This window comes from Dreissena polymorpha, chromosome 1 (genome assembly GCF_020536995.1).
Source record: "Dreissena polymorpha isolate Duluth1 chromosome 1, UMN_Dpol_1.0, whole genome shotgun sequence".
NCBI classification, from domain to species: Eukaryota; Metazoa; Mollusca; class Bivalvia; order Myida; family Dreissenidae; genus Dreissena; species Dreissena polymorpha.
In genome coordinates this window covers 24,875,357-24,888,338 of record NC_068355.1, presented here as the reverse complement: position 1 = coordinate 24,888,338, position 12,982 = coordinate 24,875,357, and the positions used below count along the sequence as shown (strand labels likewise).

At 35.0% G+C, this 12,982-nt stretch overlaps 1 long non-coding RNA gene across 1 annotated transcript; it reads left to right on the top strand.

Moving 5' to 3' along the window:
- The first annotated feature begins 8,912 nt into the window (after positions 1-8,912).
- On the top strand, positions 8,913-10,940 carry LOC127874547 (uncharacterized). The gene is made up of 3 exons (XR_008046988.1): positions 8,913-9,049; positions 9,607-9,717; positions 10,254-10,940. It is a non-coding gene; the product is annotated as an uncharacterized LOC127874547 (long non-coding RNA).
- The last annotated feature ends 2,042 nt before the right edge of the window (positions 10,941-12,982 follow it).

Genomic DNA, 12,982 nt, shown 5'->3' with positions numbered 1-12,982 from the left:
TTCTTGCCAACATTCATTCTATGCATGCAGCAATCTGAAAAATATAATATTGTTTTAATAAATCTCATCGAATCAGATGTTATGCCTTACATGGAATAGCTAATGAGAAGGAATGTTATGTTTCAAAGCACACTATGTACACTAACGTATGCTCTGGGAAAAAAGTATGAAAAGAAACCAAGGGAAATGACTCAAAAACTATGTCAGTAGCACTACTGAAAAATGCAACATTTATATGGCTCTTGAAGAGTCAAGGAAAACACAAAGCACAAGTATTTTCCTCAATCTTAATTTTTTAGCTTTTAGGGATTATGTCATGGTCCTGTGTCCGTAGTGCGTGCGTGCGTTAACTTTTTCTTTAAACATCTTCTTCTCCTAATCTACAAGTCCAATATTGATTAAAACTTCTCAAAAATGTTCCTGGGGTGAACCTCTTTCAAATTGTTCAAATTATGCCCCTGGGGCCAAATTTGACCCTGGCCCAGTGGGTAAACAAATTGAACATTTGCTTATATAAAGCATATTTTGTTCATACTTTAAAAATCTTCTTGTCCATAACCATTGGACCTAGTGCTACCACATTTGGTATGTAGTGACATTTAATAGTTCTCTACTTTGTTTGTTCAAATTATGTCATTGGGGTCAAATTTGACCCTGCCCCTAAGGTCACAAAAATGAACATATGCTTATATAAAGCCTATTTTGTGCAAACTTTCAAAATCTTCTTGTCCATAACTGTAGGGCCTAGGGCTACCAAAAGTGACATCTAATAGTTTTCTACTTAGTTTGTTCAAATTATGCCCCTGGGATCAAATTTGACCCTACCCTGGGGGTCACAAAAATGAACAAACGCTGAAATAAGGCCTTTTTTGTGCAAACTTTACAAATCTTCTTGTCCATAACCGTATGGCATAGGGCTACCAAATTTGGTATGTAGTGACATATTATAATCCTCTACCAAGTTTGTTCAAATTAAGCCCCTGGGATCAAATTTGACCGTTCCCCAGAGATCACAAAATTGAACATATGCTTATATTGGGCCTATTTTGTGCAAACTAAAAATCTTCTTGTTCATAACCATTGGGCCTATTTCTACCAAATTTGGTATGTATTAAAATCTTAAAGTTCTCTACCAAGTTTTTTCAAAATTTGCCCCTGGGGTCAAATTTTACTCTGCCCCGGGGGTCACAAAAATAAATATATGCTTAAATAAGGCCTATTTAACACCGCAGTAACGTTGTCCATAAATTAAAATGCTCACCCTAGAGATAGAAAGAGAAAGTCACATGCTTGAGTACATTTCAACACATGCGCATTGCACGCTTTTTTCGCATAAAAAAACAGTGGAGCGATACAGGGCCATCATGGCCCTCTTGTTTTGCATTCTAAACAAATCACAATTTTATACTAGTTATTCTATTTCAGTTTTGTAATAACATATCATTAATCTTCAATTTAACTTTAAAAAACTGTATGATCAAAATAGTCTTCCAGCACCCTCCTGAAAAAAAATCAGGTAGCGATAATGGTAAGTTGATTTCAATTAGATGCTTTTCACAATTAATTTGAGAATCAGATGGTGTGTTTGATGGCTGAACATGTTTTAAGGCATTAATAATATGTATTCGGCGTATCTGTCTAACCCAGATTTTTTACCTTAGCTAACCTTTGTGAGCGACCAATCAATTTGAACATAAAATTTCCCGCCGGTAGGCCTGCAACTTTTCAAAGTAGAAAACGTGCAATCTACAAATAGTTTTCAAATTTACATTAATATTTTATTCAATCAACTTAAACATTTTGGGAAGTATAATGTTAGGAATAGGGATACTACAGCTTAATTTGATCTCCAATTATAAGCGTTTAGAGATAGAGCAGTTCCACATTCAACTCTCGACAGCAATATAGTTTGTGTGTGCCCCTTTATATTTAGAAGGTTGTCAGCGCCAGACCGTATGTACTTCAAGGTTGTGTTCTTATATTTGGTAATTACTACAATATTGCATTCTGTGCACTCATAAATTTTAGATCATATAAGTAATGTTGTTTAAAACCCTGACCATTAAACACATAAATGTATAAAGCTTTAATCAAGACGTCGTTCAGCAGTGGAATCGTTACATCACTTTAATTCATTGCATTCCAACTGCAAGGTATCAAGGTCAGTTCGCGGTTTGGTACAGAAATCCTTAAATCGCTTTAACTATGTGCTCTTTAAGTTTATTTTGATAAAAAATATATTACATGTATATAAAGATATTTGGCGATATTTTTATGGTATGTCAATCAAAGATTCTTAATATCTTTTCAACAGTTGCAAGATAAGTACAAATGTATCAGTTTTGATTAATTTAATTAGAAATATTCAACCATATAGACAAATTTATTAAACATGAGCGCTATGACTTGCTAAACTATTAATAATGGAATCAAATAACAATGTCCGATAAACCCAAACAACAGGCCTGTTCGAAGAATATGCGTATAACTATTTCAAATATGTACGGGGTGATTACTGTGTTGTCGGCTGGCCTACATGAATATGCTTTTATTTTATGTTCAGTCTTCTTGTGTCTTTCTAATCTGTAAAAATGTTTCTGATTAATAATATCTAATAAAGGTAAATAAGCCACCAAATCTGGTGCAACACCCACTAATTGATTTGTGTGTAATGCAGCTAGGAACTTTGCAAAAAAAGGCATTCTTTACTTTCATAGATACTTTTGATCGTTCATCAACACCGACCACAATCAACGCCATATATCTTTTAAAATGTATTTCTTGTTTTACCTTTTGGAGAAAGGTGTGGGGACCTTCTGTTGGGGAATTTTAAAACAAAAGGGGATTTTTTGTTAAAAAGAATGACTTCATGTTTATTATCCTACTTTGCTATATACCATTTATCAAATACTTTGGTGCAAATGCTAAATAAGATTATTTTTCATTATGCTAAAAATTAATTTAATGGCAACAATGGACAATATTACTCATACAATATAAAAAATGTTTTTATTTTTGTCATTTCTTAGCTCGACTATTATATATGAAATATATATAGTGGAGCTATCCTACTCATCCCCACGTGCGCGTGAGCGTTGGAAAGTTAAAGTTTGCGTACCATCTCAAAAATTGTCTATGTCCCTTGACATATTGCTTTCATATTTTGCATACTTCTTTACCAATATAACCCTTATCTTTAAACAAGAGCAGACAACTGTAACAAACATTTTGTAAGAATTATGGCCCTGTTTCCACTTAGAATATGCATATTATTGATAAATCTATGTTAAAGTTTGTGTACCACCTTAAATATTTTATATGTCCCTTGACCTATTGCTTTCATATTTTGCATACTTCGTTACCAACATGACCTCAATCTTTTAACAAGATCAGACAACTGTATCAAGCATTTTGTAAGAATCATGTCCCTTTTTCCACTTAGAATATGCATATTATTTATAAATCTATGTTAAAGTTTACATACCAGCACAAATATTTTCTCTCTCCCTTGACATATTGCTTTCATATGTTGCATACTATTTTACCAATATGACCCCAATCTATAATCAAGAGCAGACAACTGTATCAAGCATTTTAGAAGAATTAACGCTCTTTTTCCTCTTAGAATCTGCATATTATTGATTAATCTATGTTAAAGTTTGCGTACCACCTCAATTATTGTCTATGTCCCCTGATAAATTGCTTTTATATTTTGCATACGTCTTTACCAACATGACCCCAATCTATAAACAAAAGCAGACAACTGTGTCAAGCATTTTGTAAGAATTATGTCCCTTAATTTCCACTTAGAATATATGCATATTATTGATATATCTATGTTAAAGTTTGCACACCAGATCAAATATTTGTATGTCCCTTAACATATTGCTTTCATATTTTGCAAACTTCTTTACCAACATGACCCCAATATAAAAACAAGAGCAGACAACTCATCCTTCAAGGTAAAAGGTCAAATGTATGCCTTCAAGGCAGAGTCAAACCTTGGTCATAAATTTTGCAATATTGAAGATTGCAACTTTATATTTGGCTTGCATATGTATCTCACTGAGCTGCACATGTTGAATTGTGAAAGGTTAAGGACATCCTTCAAGGTCAAAGGTCAAATTTATAGCTTCTAAGCGGCGCAACAGGGGGCATTGTGTTTCTGACAAACACATCTCTTGTTCCACTTAGAATATGCATATTATTGATAAAGCTATGTCTATATATATATATAATTATATTTTAAAAGATCATCTCATAATTACTACACCCCCACATTATACCCCCCCTCTACACTGCCCCCCCCCCAAACAAAAAGATTTGTTTGCCCCCTTTCAATGAAAAGGGGGCACATAGTGATCGGACTGTCCGTCTTTCCATCACACTTTGCGTTTAGGTTACGAAAAATGCTCATAACTTCTATGTCCCTTGAGATATAATTTTCATATTTGGTATGCATGTGTATATGGACAAGGCCTTTCCATACGCACACAAATTTTTACCCCTGTGACCTTGACCTTGAAGTTAGGATCCGCGTTTAGGTTTTGAAATCTGTGTTTAGGTTTAAAAAAATGTTCATGACTTTTATGTCCCTTGAGATATAACCTTCGTTTTTCTTATGCATGTGTTTGTGGACAAGGCCTTTCCATACGCACACAAATTTTTACCCATGTGACCTTTACCTTGAAGTTAGGGTCTGCGTTTAGGTTTTCGAAATCTGCGTTTAGGTTTAGAAAAAAGCTCATAACTTCTATCAAGTGTTTATAGGGGGCATAAGTCATCCTATGGTGACAGCTCTTATTTTTATTAAGAAAGTTACGCCGATATTCGGCGTCTTCCCCTACCAGAATTTTTCCCCCAAAATACAATTTCCCCTCCAAGAATATCATTTTTCCCCAAAACATATTATTTTACCCTCAAAGAAATGTTTTTTTTCCTTTGGGTCGGTCGACATATATCCAATTTTGACCATGTACAAAGATCTTGCTCTCTCTCTCTGCCAACGAACACACAAAACTGGGCACCCCAGTGATTCTAAATATAGCAATTAAATTACGTCATGGAAATTTTATCCGAGCAACTAACCATCAGTGTTTTTTTTCACAAATAGGGGATTGGTGGCTGGGCCCATCCAAAGGGGAAAAACGTGTCGTTTTTTAGAAAATGGGGAAAATTAAAAAAATCACTCTTTTATATGTTATGATAATTATTATATGAATAAACATGTTTGTATGAATGTAATATTCACAGGTGAATTTCTCTGTTCTTTTTCTTAAATATATATCAGTGACTTTTTTCAACAGTATAGTTTCAGACAGTTCAGCCTTCATGTACAGTCTCAGTTTTCTTAGCCATTTTGAGTCTAAATCGGTATTTTTTATTGATAAAATGGCAAATTTAAGCATTTTTTTATCAATAAAATGGACCAAAGTGGAATGTTTTTATCAACAAATATTGACATAATATAGATGCATCAGGCCTTTTCCTGGCCATTTTGGGGAAAAAATGCAATTTATATGAAAAGTCCACTGTTTTAGGAAAAAATAATTTAATATAACTCTTTATAATAATTCAAAAACATATAAATTTGTTATATACTTTGTTAGTTGTTTATGAAATAAATTTGAGATATATAAATCATTATAGGGTTCTTTCTAAAAAATATAAAATATTTTTTTTACTTCTGGAGGGGATTTTTTGTACAAAATAGGGGAAAAATATATACTCTTTTTTGAGGGGAATGGGGCCGAATATCGGCCCCAAAATTGCCATAAAAAAACATTGACCATAAAAATCATGTGACTATTTCACTGGATTCCTGTCTTGCGCCTGTAGGGTATTTCTTCCATTACGTACCAGAAACCAGTCGAATTTTCATCCGGGTTATGTGAAAGCTAAGATGTAAACGTGAAAATAGAAAAAAATGTCTCACAATTGGCGTTCATACATGAAAAAAACAACGTTTAGACTCCAAAGTACTAAACACATTGACGCATTTTTTAAGAATAAATCATCGAAAACCATTGAAACCCAGCAGGATTCGGCGGTAATGGACATTGAACATTTTGAAAGTGAAAGTAGACAATCAGCAGCTGCAACACCTTACTATTCCATACTGTAGCAGATCTAGATCGTTTATCCATTCATCATGAAACTGAAATCACAAAATTGACATCGTCCCCCGGCCCCAGTACAGAAATACAGCTCTGCAACTTTATTTTCCAAGCCAGACGAAACACAACCAAAACCTGATCTTTTCAATTCTCATGTATACGAATTTGGATACCCATGGATATATCAGTCTACCTAAATATGAGTTTATGTGTAAATATTGTGAGCTGTTTGGATCCAGTAGTGACAAAGATGTCCTATTTCACAACGTGTGCTGTATTATGGGACGATCCCTATAGGAGAATTAAAACTCTCAATAATAGTGATAGACACTAGGCTTCAGTAGAAAAAAAATCAAACTTTAGAAGCCAACACAGTGTTATTAAATTGCCAAAAGACAGAGGCATTCCTCTGTAGATGAGTTATAGATATTGAAATAAACAGTTTTTATTTTTTCCCCAAATATGTCTCTTTTGCGCACTATTTTTCCCCTTTCACCCAGCTTCCAGCGTCTTCCCCTTTTTCGAAAAAAACAAACCCTGTATATAATTCATTTGTTATGCCCCCGGTAGTGTGGCATATAGCAGTTGAACTGTCTGTCAGTATGTCAATCTGTCCGTCCGTCAGAAAAAAACTTTAACGTTGGCCATAACTTTTGCAATATTGAAGATAGCAACTTGATATTTGGCATGCATGTGTATCTCATGAAGCTGCACATTTTGAGTGGAGGAAGTTCAAGGTCAAGGTCATCCTTCAAGGTCAAAGGTCAACAAAAGATTTTTTTCAAAGTGGCGCAATAGGGGCATTATGTTTCTGACTAACACATCTCTTGTTTATAACTAGATCACCTTTATATGATGATTGCAATGTACACATTTCTCCCCGTATTATGTTTATTGCAATGTTCACATTTCTCCCCGTATCACTATAATGTAATATATTGCACACTTTAAACATGAAGTACCCTATGTCGGGCAGTGTGAAGTGTCAAATGTGCAGTGTCCTGTATTGTGACCACCCTATGTCTGGCGGTGTGAAGTACCGAATGTGCAGTGTCCTGTATTGTTACCACCCCGGGTGTACATTGTCCAGGGTAATCATAGAACTTAGGCTGGAAATCCATGGTATAACATGGAATTCCATGGAAATCCCTGGAATTTGAAACAGTTTCCAGGGTTTTCCAGGGTTTTGTTCTAGAAATGTCCATGAAACGTGGACTTTTTTTCCAAGCATTTTCCAGCCTTGGATGGAAAAGCATGGAAAAGGAATGGAAAACGCTGGATTTAGGCTGGATAACCATGGAAAATATTTCCAGATAGCATGGAAAGTGGAACATAGAATTTTTTAAGCATGGAAAAGACTCTAACATTTTCAGCCTACCCTGGAAAAAACTTAGACTTTATAAGAGGAGAAAATAACTTATAAAAATGCAACACATTTTATTCAAAGTAAATCAGAGTTCAACAATTTACACAACATATGAATCAAACATAAAACAATGTGCATAGTTTGGGCAGAAATAGTAGTAGTTATAGTAGTAGTAGTAGTGGTAGAAGTAGTAATGCTGAGGCTGGCAGTAGAATATGTTGTAGGAGTAGAAGTAAAAGTGGTTGTTGTATAAGTTGTATAAGCAGTTAAACTACTGATAATTATACTATTGGTGCAAATTTAAGAGACAGAAGCAGTAGTAGCAGTTATTATTGTGTTGTTTTAGCATTTACAGGAATAGTAGCAGTAACGGTAGCAATAGTAGTATTAATAATAATAACAATACTAGTAGCAGCAGTAGTAGTAGTAGTTAAGGAAGTAGCATTAGCAGCAGCAGCAGCAGTAGTAGTAGAAGTAGTAGTAGTAGAAGTAGTAGTAGTAGAAGTAGCAGCAGCAGCAGTAGTAGCAGTAGCAACATCAGCAGCATCAGTAGCAGTAGTAGTAGCAGTAGTAGTAGCAATAGTAGTTGAAGTACTAGTAGTAGTAGTAGTAGTAGTAGTAGTAGTAGTAGTAGTGGTAGTAGTAGTAGTAGTAGTAGTAACAGCAGCAGCAGCAGCAGTAGTAGTAGTAGTAGTTGCTGCAGCAGGAGTTGTAGTAGTAGTAGCAGCAGCAGTAGCAGTAGTAGTAGCAGCAGCAGCAGCAGGAGTAGTAGCAGCAGTAGCAGCAGCAGTAGCAGTAGTAGTAGTAGTAGTAGTTGAAGCACTAGTAGTAGTTGAAGCAGTAGTAGTAGTAGTAGCAGTAGTAGCAGCAGTAGTAGTATTAATAATAGTAGTAGTAGTAGAAGTAGTAGTAGTAGTAGTAGTAGTATAAGTAGAAGTAGCAGTAGTAGTAGTAGTAGTAGTAGTAATAGTAGAAGTAGTAGTAGTAGTTGTAGTAGTAGTAGTAGTAGTAGTAGTAGTAGTAGTAGTAGTAGTAGTAGTAGTTGTTGTTGTTGTTGTTGTTGTTGTGGCTGTTGTAATAGTAGTAGTAGTTTTGCAGAAGTAGTAGTAGTAGTAGTACTAGTAGTAGAAGTAATAGTAGTAACTTTCAAAGCAATGTCTACAAGTTTAAATTCTTTAACCCTGTTCAAGGTGTATACACACTCAATATTTAACTACAGTCCATGTTTGCAATTAACAAACTATCTGATAAACCTGTGTGTGAGTCAGATATGTCTGCTGCTAATCTATTGGTTATAAAATATCACAGCCTTTTCTGATTGGCTGACCTGTTTACCTGTTAGATTGAAATTCTGGCGTATTGCAGAAAATTTGCAGGTTAATCTTGTTGTTAAAATGAAGTTAATGTAATGTTCACAAACAGTAGAGTTAATGAGTTTTTCCATTAACAAGAATTTCTTAAAATAATAATGTATGAATATCATTTGGAAAGTGACATGAAATGTTGTTAAAAAGTGATGCATACAAGTGTTTCAGAAGTCTGTCTAGGAATAGAACAACAACTGAAGGTTTGTGCTTTTCATTATTTCTAAATATTCCTTTAAATTTATTCTTCTTATGTCATCATTGTAGACCTTTTTTATGTGACATTTTAGGTAAAAGTATGGCAAATATAGAAGTTTAAAAGCAGCTGTCACACACATTTTCACTAAGTGCAGTTTGCAGCTTGATAAAGGAAGTCCTATGTGGAGATATTAATAAGCTTGAATGTAGTATCGGAAGTTTATAATGCATGGCTAGGGAACTGAGGCTAAGGGAGTTATGTGCTGTGCATGATGAGAACTCAATGCTCATTAATGCTGTTAATGTTTATAAATAAATTAATTAAACCAATAGCATTGTTTTTTAGGTTTCACTGTGCATTTTCATACCAATAGAATTACACATCATTCTTATTATAGCAATAATAAATTTGTACTAATCATACCTACAAATTTTGTTATGCTATGCTTTGTGATGTATTAACTTCATTGTAAGTTATTATTTAAAGACAATTTTACTAAATATTTAAAACAATACTTGAATTATTATCTATATACATTTTCATTATGTGCTTTAAGTGTAGCTGACCAGTTGATGGAAGATACTGCAGAGTTTGGCAGGGAAATAACCCAAGACAGCAAAGGGGCTCTTTTGGCGCATTTACCAAGAGGACTTACATGGCCACAAATTCATGGTAAATATTGTTATGCCCGGGGCTCATATAAGTAATTAAGTGTTAACCACCTGAAAGTATTTTGTCTTTTTGGTATCCAATAAAATATAAAATTCCTATATATGTTTGAGTTTCCAGATACATGCTAGTGTACCCCGTTTTGGGGCATTTAAGAAAACAACAATATAAATTTCAAAATAAAAGAGAGTCATATAAAAATATAAGTTAAATCACCAATTTATTCACTTGAAAGTCTCAGTTTTCCTGTGTGGTTGCCTGTTTGCAAGTAGATTAAAGCCCGCTTGCAAACTTTAAGAGAATAAATTTCAGTAAATGGAAAAGAAATAATTGCTAACTACTTAGGATCGTAAATGTTCGCTCAAATACAAAAAAGCCAGATGTACCGAATTGAGCAGTGATATGAAATAAGATTAAAATATGAATGAGCATTGAAGTATAGATATTCAATCATATGATTGCTGCACATTTACTTTTACAGATGAATGTAAAAAACTTATGACTTTCTTGTAATATTGTTTGCTTTGTTTTTCTTTCAGAGATCATGCAGGAGCCGTACAGTATAACAGCAGTACAAGTTCTATAAAAGATCCACGACCTACTGAAGCCCAGCTAATTAACAAAAAAGTTTTTAAAAACTGTAATTTTATCCCACCTGGGTACTTATAATTTACTAAGCTGCCTTCACAAGTTTTAGACTTGCAATTATATTTTAAACTGTCACTTGGAAAGTAATACATGTACATGCATTATGTTCTGAATTTCTTTGAACAATAAAATTATATAAAAGTATTTTAATGAAATTCAGCACCTAAATTGCATTAAAGTGAAAGTAGCTGAGAAAAATAGTATCCTTGTGCTCATGGGCAGCTACATATATTGTGACAAACATGAAGTAGCTAAAATAACTTAAATTTTTCATTTTGTTTCTTGTATATCGTTTGTACAGGGTTCGTGAATTGTTACTGTATATTACTTGACTTGCTTGTATTTTGTTACTTTGAATACATGTTGTTAAGGTTGCATTATACTTTTTAACTTTTAAAGTAGCGCCTGTTCTGTTATGTAAGGGCCTGATTTATGATAATGGACCTAGAGGCTTTGTAAGCATGTATTAAACAACACTTGTTTGATCTGAATAATTTGTTAAATAAATGTAACACAATTTGTAATCTGATGTTATATTTTGATGAATTGTGAACAAAATAATACATCGAAGAAACTAAGGCATTATGTTGATTTTTTGTTTTGTTTTAATCTAACCTTAAATTATGATTTATTTAAGCTGTGAGTATTGTATTCATTTAATACATGAATATTGTTTTTAGACCAGAAATTTCTTTTTCTATTCAGTGACCATGGTAAACGCTGGACAATTTTCCATGTTATACCAGGCATCCATGGAATATTAAACAAAGAAAAACCCTGGAACATTTTCCAGGGTTTTCCAGCCAGCATGGAAAAAATACCGTCCGAATACTCCATGTAATCTGGAAAACCCTGGAAAAAAATCCATGGTTTTCCAGATTACATGGAGTATTCGGACGGTATTTATTCCATGCTGGCTGGAAAACCCTGGAAATTGTTCCATGGTAATTATTCCAGGGAGCCTGGAAAACCATGGAAACTATTCCAGGCTATTTCCACATACCATGGACAATTTTCCACCCTTTTTTTTTTAATATTGACGCTGGAAAAGGCTGGAAACTTAGTCCGAATACTCCAGCCTCATATTTTCCATGGATTTCCATGGAAAACCCTGGACAAAGTACAGCCGGGACCCTATGTCTGGCGGTTAAAGTGTCAAATGTGCAGTGTCCTGTATTGTAACCACCCTATGCATGGCTGTGTGAAGTGTAAAATGTGCAGTGTCCTGTATTGTAACCACCCTATGTCTGGCGATTGAAGTGTCAAATGTGCAGTTTCCTGTAATGTAACCACCCTATGTCTGGTGGTGTGAAGTGTAAAATGTGCAGTGTCCTGTATTTTAACCACCCTATATCTGGCAGTGTGAAGTGTCAAAGGTGGGATGTCCTGTATTGTAACCACCCTATGTCTGGCAGTGTGAAGTGTCAAAGGTGCGGTGTCCTGTATTGTAACCACCCTATGTCAGGCAGTTTGAAGTGTCAAATTAGCGGTGCCCTTTATTGTAACCACCCTATGTCTGGCGGTGTGAAGTGTCAAAGGTGCGGTGTCCTGTATTGTAACCACCCTTTGTCTGGCGGTGTGAAGTGTCAAATTAGCGGTGTCCTTTATTGTAACCACCCTATGTCTGGCAGTGTGAAGTGTCAAAGGTGCGGTGTCCTGTATTGTAACCACCCTATGTCTGGCGGTGTGAAGTGTCAAATTAGCGGTGCCCTTTATTGTAACCACCCTATGTCTGGCAGTGTGAAGTGTCAAAGGTGCGGTGTCCTGTATTGTAACCACCTTATGTCAGGCAGTTTGAAGTGTGAAATTAGCGGTGCCCTTTATTGTAACCACCCTATGTCTGGCGGTGTGAAGTGTCAAATTATCGTTATTCTTTATTGTAACCACCCCATGTCTGGCGGTGTGAAGTGTCAAATATAAGCCGTGTCCTGTATTGTAACCACCCTATGTATGTCTGTGTGAAGTGTCAAATGTGCGGTGTTCTTTTTTGTAACAAACATATGTCTGGCTTGTAGCAACATTAGTTAGTTTAAATTTACTTTTCATGTTTGTGCATAATTTACATTTCAAAACTCCACTTTCCATGTCCATCACCAGCCTCAGGTGTTTGTTTCTCCACTCTATTTAAGTTTTATAGAACCCTTTATTGTAACCAACCTATGTCTGGCTGTGTGAAATGTCAAATGTGCAGTGTCTTTTATTGTAACCAACCTATGTCTGGCGATGTGAAATGTCAAATGTGTGGTGTCCTGTATTGTATCCACCCTATGTCTGGCGGTGTGAAATGTAATATGTGCTGTGTCTTTTATTGTAACCAACCTATGTTTGGTGGTGTGAAATGTCAAATGTGCGATGTCCTTTATACACTGTAACTCCCATATAACGTGGATGGCGGGGTCCAAGCCACGCATCAGCGTTATAAACGGACAGCGTTATAAGTTTTGAGCTTATTTATTTAAGGGGGCTATAAAAACAGGTACAGTATAGCCTATAATATAGGTCCTGTCACTCCTGTGTATTGCCATGCTGTGTTGTCATCCGCAAATACATGCATATAGACCGAATCGAACGATAACAGTATACATACCGCTTTTCTAATGTGCACATTTATCCGATAATC